Raw genomic sequence first — 6,205 nt, 5'->3', positions numbered from 1 at the left:
ACAGACAACAGTGTGATCATACCCAGAGGGAAGGGGGTGTGGGGGCTGGATGGAGGTGGGCAAATAGTGTCAATAATAAAAATAAAATAAAAAAACCTAAGTAAATAAGTAAGAAGAGAGTCTGGGGACATTAAGATTCATCACCATTTCAAACCATGCCTGCACCTTCAGAAAAAAACAACAAAAAAACTTGGAACTCCGAAAGCAGAAGAGGGGAGAGAGATGACTTATGGACTGGGGACAAGGAAGGGGGAACAAATGCCACAAACCAAATAAGACTACACAGTTTGTGAGAAAATTAAATGAACAACAGAGTTGGAAGGATAATGAGGGTAATGAGGAATATGAGATAATAAGACATTTAAAAATAGGAAATTACTAGGGAAAGCGAGGATGAATGATGAATTACATGGACGATGATTAAGGCTAGGAAGTGGGGAGGTAATGGGGATGGAAAGCAAAACGTGACTAATGCCTGCAAGAGGCAAGTCTGAACTCCTGGTAGAATGTCTCCCAACCTTTGGAAAACATGTACAACCTAGAAATAAAGAAAGACAAGATGAAAAGAGTTCATGGTCAACATGAAATTGCGAGGACAACAGAGGAAGCAGTAAGTCCTCAGGAAGGAAAGCATTTCTAGAGAAATGCATTAGTCCATGTTCTCCATCTGTGAATAAAACTGTCCTCCTCTCCCTTTTACAAAAGGCCAAATTATAAAATGCACACTATGAAAGGAAAGAAAGCTAATAGGCACTATTGGGGGGAGTTGAAGAAGAGATTGCATCACCACTGAAGTAGGGACTAAACAAGCAAATCTGTCCATAGCCTTTTCTATGAAAATGTTGAAATTCAGCCTCTTACTGAAAGAACTGGAGAAAATTTATCCAAATGGAAATGTGGGCAGTGATGGGGGGGGGGGATTTTAACTGTAGTAAATATTTTAGAATGTATTCCCTCAACCTTTTTTCCTCATAAAAATGAGTGAGTTAAAAAGCTTCTGAGTATTGCTTTAAGCACTTGGATGAGAGGATTGATAGCAATGTAACATATATATTCCTAGTAGTAGAAATAAGATTGATTTTTCAAGATGATTAATGTCTGGAACGGGTCTAACTGCCCCTGATTATCCTTGTGCTTTTGTGTGTTCATGCAGGGGAATCCTTTCAGCCAGACAGGACCAGACCCCCTTCGGAGGGAAGCTGATAAAGTAATTTAGGTGGAAAGGCTTAATGAGATAATGATGCTAAGGCCAGTTAACACCTAATAATAACATAACCACCAGGGATGATATTGTTGCTTATTAATTATAATGATGATGTGGAGGAAAGAGACAAGGTGGCACTCATTTAGCGGAGAGCACTCAGGAGTAAAGCTGTTTTCCCAAAGGGCAAGTTGCAGTCAGTTAGAGTTAGAAGTAGGGTGACATTTAGCAGAGATGGAGATTTATGGCCACTGGGTTATACTGGGACCACAGAGCTGCAGGCCAAGCGGGAGGCAACAGATGCCTTCCGGATGGTAGCCAGGGCTGGAATGGAGACCGCTGTGGTTGCAGGGCTGGGCCGTGTATGGAGACTTCAGGCTGAGTTTTTGGCGCAGTCCGCGTGCCTTCGATTCCACAGTGGTCATTCGTGGGCAGACGGGCAGGTGTCCAGAACTGGACTGGGTGTGCTTCCAGTTCTGTGACCTCCCCTCCACTCCACTTGGTCCTGTGAATCAGACTTGTAGTCCAGCTCTTCAATCAGGGTCGGTGCCCTGCCCTGTGGTGGGAGCCCAGAAGATCCTTGGGTCCTGTTTTTAAGAGGCACAGCTCTAGCCTTCATTTGCTGACTTGAGGGTAAGGTTTCATGGTGTTAGTCACCACCCTCATTCTGCTTCCTGAATTCCATGTGGGCCCGGGCACATCCATGTTCACCAGGGCAGGGGAATGGCAATATCAGTCCACTGCAGATACACGAATGTCTGTACTAGTTACGTGGGCAGGAGTCAAGAATTCGAGGGAGTAGCCGTGTAAAAATACATGGAGCTTTTGGAAATTTTGTGAGTCCTTAAGGGAGGCATAGATGCTTAAAACTCAGGACCAGTCTGGGGAAACGGATTTGGGACACAGTAAGGAATATGAAATTCACCACCTTTTCCCTCACCGTGTGGGTCTCTATCTGCACCCTAGAATCCAGGCTGTCAGGCATCGTCCCTGTGTCTTTGGCTGCCTTCTCTGCCACGATAGGGGATATTTTCTATCCCTTTCTGTGCCAATTATTTTATTAGCTGGATGAGGGCCATCTCGCAGGATTTTTCTTGTCTTCTGTGATGATGTCACTGATTTTCCCATAGAAAGGAAATAACATTCTCTATATAGACTTTTTGCAGCGGTTCTCAACCTGTGGGCCGCGACCATCGGAAAACACATATAGCATATCAGATATTTACATTACGATTAATAACAGTAGCAAAATTACAGTTATGAAGTAGCAACGAAAATAATTTTATGGTTGGGGGTCACCACAACATGAGGAACTGTATTAAAGGGTTGCGGCATTAGGAAGGTGGAGAACCACTGTAAGGAAGTATATTTACTTTTATTATTTTTATATTTTTATTATTTTTTAAAAATATATTTTTATTGATTTCAGAGAGGAAGGAGAGGGAGAGAGATAGAAACATCAATGATGAGAATAATTGATTGGCTGTCTCCTGCACGCCCCCTACTGGGGATTGGAGTTGGGCCCACAACCCAGGCATGTGCCCTTGACTGGAATCGAACCTGGGACCCTTCAGTACGCAGGCCAACGCCCTATCCACTGAGCCAAACCAGCTAGGGCAGAAGTATATTTACTTTTATTAACTGTGTGGTTTGAGAGAGGCAAGAACTAAAATGTGCTGAACTGGAGACAGAAGATATGGCTCTAGTGCTGATCCTTGTACATATCTTCCCTGCAACTTTGAGTAAATATCTTGCCTTTCTGAGCCTCAGTTTCCCCATCCATAAAATTAAGATTTTTTTAAAGGTAATCTTTGTGGTATTTACAGTCTTAAAAATCTATATTTAAGCATATATATTCACAAGGATTCTACATTTATTAATCATTTAGGAGAGAAATAATTGGTAAATTCATAGGATGACAAATATTGCCTTAAATCCATGGTTCAGAATGGATCATTAAGGTCAGAGTTACCAATGAACCAAAGGCAAAACTATTGAGCACTAAGTGGCAGACACAGAGCAACCTTAAGGGCAGGTGCTTTACAGGTGAGGAAACGGAAACTTTAAAAGGTGAAGTAAGTTATATAAGATATTTAGTTAATAAGGGGATGGAGCCAACATTTAAACCCAGATCTCCCTGAAACCAAAGCCCTTCACTTTAATCACCTGGGTGTAAATCTCCCACTACTTAGAACTCAACACTTATGTCCCTTACTTGATGGCACCAGCCACCAAAGCTTCCTTTAGTCATGATTCTCAGCTGGTGATGGAAGGAAGGAGCAAGGCAAGGAGTAGTTTGAAAAATCTTTCCAGTTATTCTGATACACAGACCTCTCTGCCTCACTGCGAGGCATCACGTGGCCAGAGTCACACTAACATGATTACATAGACGGTACCTGCCTGGAGTACTCTCTGCCATGCACGGATTCTCATTTCTGCTTCTCTCAGTATGGCTTTGGAGGAGGCAGGGGCATCAGACACAAATGTGTCTCTTGTCTTTCTAGTGGGAAATTGAAGCAAAAGGAATTGAGTACTGAAACATCATGTACCCAGAGGTCACAGAATTGACACGGGGACCCCACCTTAAGACTCCAGCCACCACAAAATATAATCTTTCTAGCCAATTCAATTAATGATGCATTGTGTACATAGAGGGGAAAACTTCACTCCCCCCGCCCCTTGGAGTTTCCTAATAGATTTATCATTCCAGCGACATGAATTTATTCAGAGTACCTGTATAACCAGCCATTGCCAAACACCAAATGGAGGAGAATGGTTTCTTAAACAGATATTTTCATGAACCAAACAATGGCTTTCTAGACTTTCAATAATTGGTCTCAGAAAATGCTTTATCAAGATTGTTAAGAGGGTTTAGGTACTGAAAACAGAGAGGGGCTAGCTCTTCATTGTTCATATCTTTGAAAGTAATAAAAAGAATTCCTTTTAAAAAATAAGAATATCAGCACTTAGAATTTCAAATTGCTATTTATTTATTTATTTATTTATTTTCACTACTGGAGGATATGTGTGTTTTTTGTTTGTTTTTATGAGAGAGAGAGAGAGAGAGAGAGAGAGAAAGAGAGACAGACATTGATCGGTTGCCTCCCATATACAGCCCCACTAGGGATCAAACCCACAGCCTAGGTATGTGCCCTGACAGGGAATCAAACCTGCAACCATTTGGTGCCTGGGGTGATGCTCCAACCATTTGAGCCACCCAGCCAGGGCTCAATAATTTATTTTAATGCCAACAAACAAGGCCCCAAACTTAGTCTTAATCCATACTTCTTTACAATCTAAAATGCCTTCATTTGGTCTTCTTTCTATATTTTGGTTCCTTATTTTCCTTTTTCTGAAGAAATTTTAAATTGTTACTCTGTATGGTTTCATTCAGCTACTTGTGAAAAGTTAGAAATATACAGCTGTAGGATTTGATTAAATAAAGGTATAATAGAACACAATGTTGCCATTTAGAAGAATGAGACAGCTCTATATGGAATGATCTAAGATATATAGTTAAAATTTAAAAAGCAAGATCTAGAACATGTATGGTAAGCTACCATTTACATAAATACAAACATATCTATGTTTATACATTGCCTAGCTGTGGAAGGACGTTTAAGGAACTGGTAATAGTGGCTGCCTCTGGGGAGAAACTGCTGGAAGATTGGAGGGAGATTCTATATATATCCTATTGTCCTTATTATATAGTATATCATGTTCATGTATTACCTATTCATATTTTTAATAAAGAAGGAGGTAGAGCTATTTTTATTGAGATGGAAAAATACAAAATACATATTGTTAGTATAAAAAGCAGGTTGCAGGATGGTATGAATAGGATGTGATTCTATTTTTGTAAAGTAATTATACATATATACATATATATGCATATACATATATAAACATATGTAAGGATATGCATCAAATTGTTAACAATGGTTCCCCCTAGAGAGTAGTATATGAAAAAGTATGTGTGTGTGTACTTTCATTTTTTTATCCTATGTACTTCTATATTGTCTAAATTTTTTTACACTAATCCAAAATAAATAACTCATAAAACCCAAACCCAACCAAAGAATTTACTTGACTTCTACACATATATAAACAAAATTTCCCAGATCAGCCTTTCTGGTCAGCCATGCTTTGTTTTTTTATATCTCACAAATTCACTTCAGATTGTTTCTTGACCTCTTCTCTGAAATTTGCTGAACTTTGTTTCTTTATCTTTACTCTCCTACATTCATTCTTTTTTATTAATAGGACCCAGATAAGGTCATGACCAAGAAATCATAGGGTTGTTATAGATACTTCCTTTCTCAACTTCTTTCCCTTTAAATCAATCTGGACTGATGCAGCTAAAATCCTCCTCATTCCTACTTCAGAGACTTCAACCTGGGTTAAATCTAACTATCTACCTATTTTGAGAGAACTCCTCTGCTTTCTGGATCATTCCTACCAGCACACAAATGTAGTATAGCTCCAATCTCAAACAAACAACAAAACCAAAGGTTATTGGCTGCTTCCTGCATGCCCCACACTGGGGGATCGAGCCCAAAACCCAGGCATGTGCCCTGACTGGGAATCGAACCTCAACCTCCTGGTTCACAGGTCGATGCTCAACCACTGAGCCATGACAGCCGGGTGAAACAGTCCCCGCCCCAACACCCCCCCCCCGCCCCCTACTCTCTTGGGCCTTCTAGAAGAATCTCTCTCATGTCTTCTCCTATCTTACAGTTTGCTCCTTCTTAGTCTCTTCTTTAACCTCTTCACCTTAAAACATCATGACTGCTCGAGGCTCAGTTCTAGAGCCACCTGCCTTCTCTATTTACACTCATTCCCTTGGTGATCTCATCTAGCCCCTTCACTTTGAATGCCATCTCCATGCTATGACTTCTAAATTTTATGTCTAAATCCCAATCTGGTCCTAAAGTACAGACCCTTGTCTTTTCGACACCACTATTTAGCTTTTTATCAGGCATCTCAAATTTAACTTGTCCAAAA

The sequence above is a fragment of the Myotis lucifugus genome, unplaced genomic scaffold (genome assembly GCF_000147115.1).
Source record: "Myotis lucifugus unplaced genomic scaffold, Myoluc2.0 scaffold_15, whole genome shotgun sequence".
NCBI classification, from domain to species: Eukaryota; Metazoa; Chordata; class Mammalia; order Chiroptera; family Vespertilionidae; genus Myotis; species Myotis lucifugus.
Note: the sequence above shows the minus strand (reverse complement) of the source record.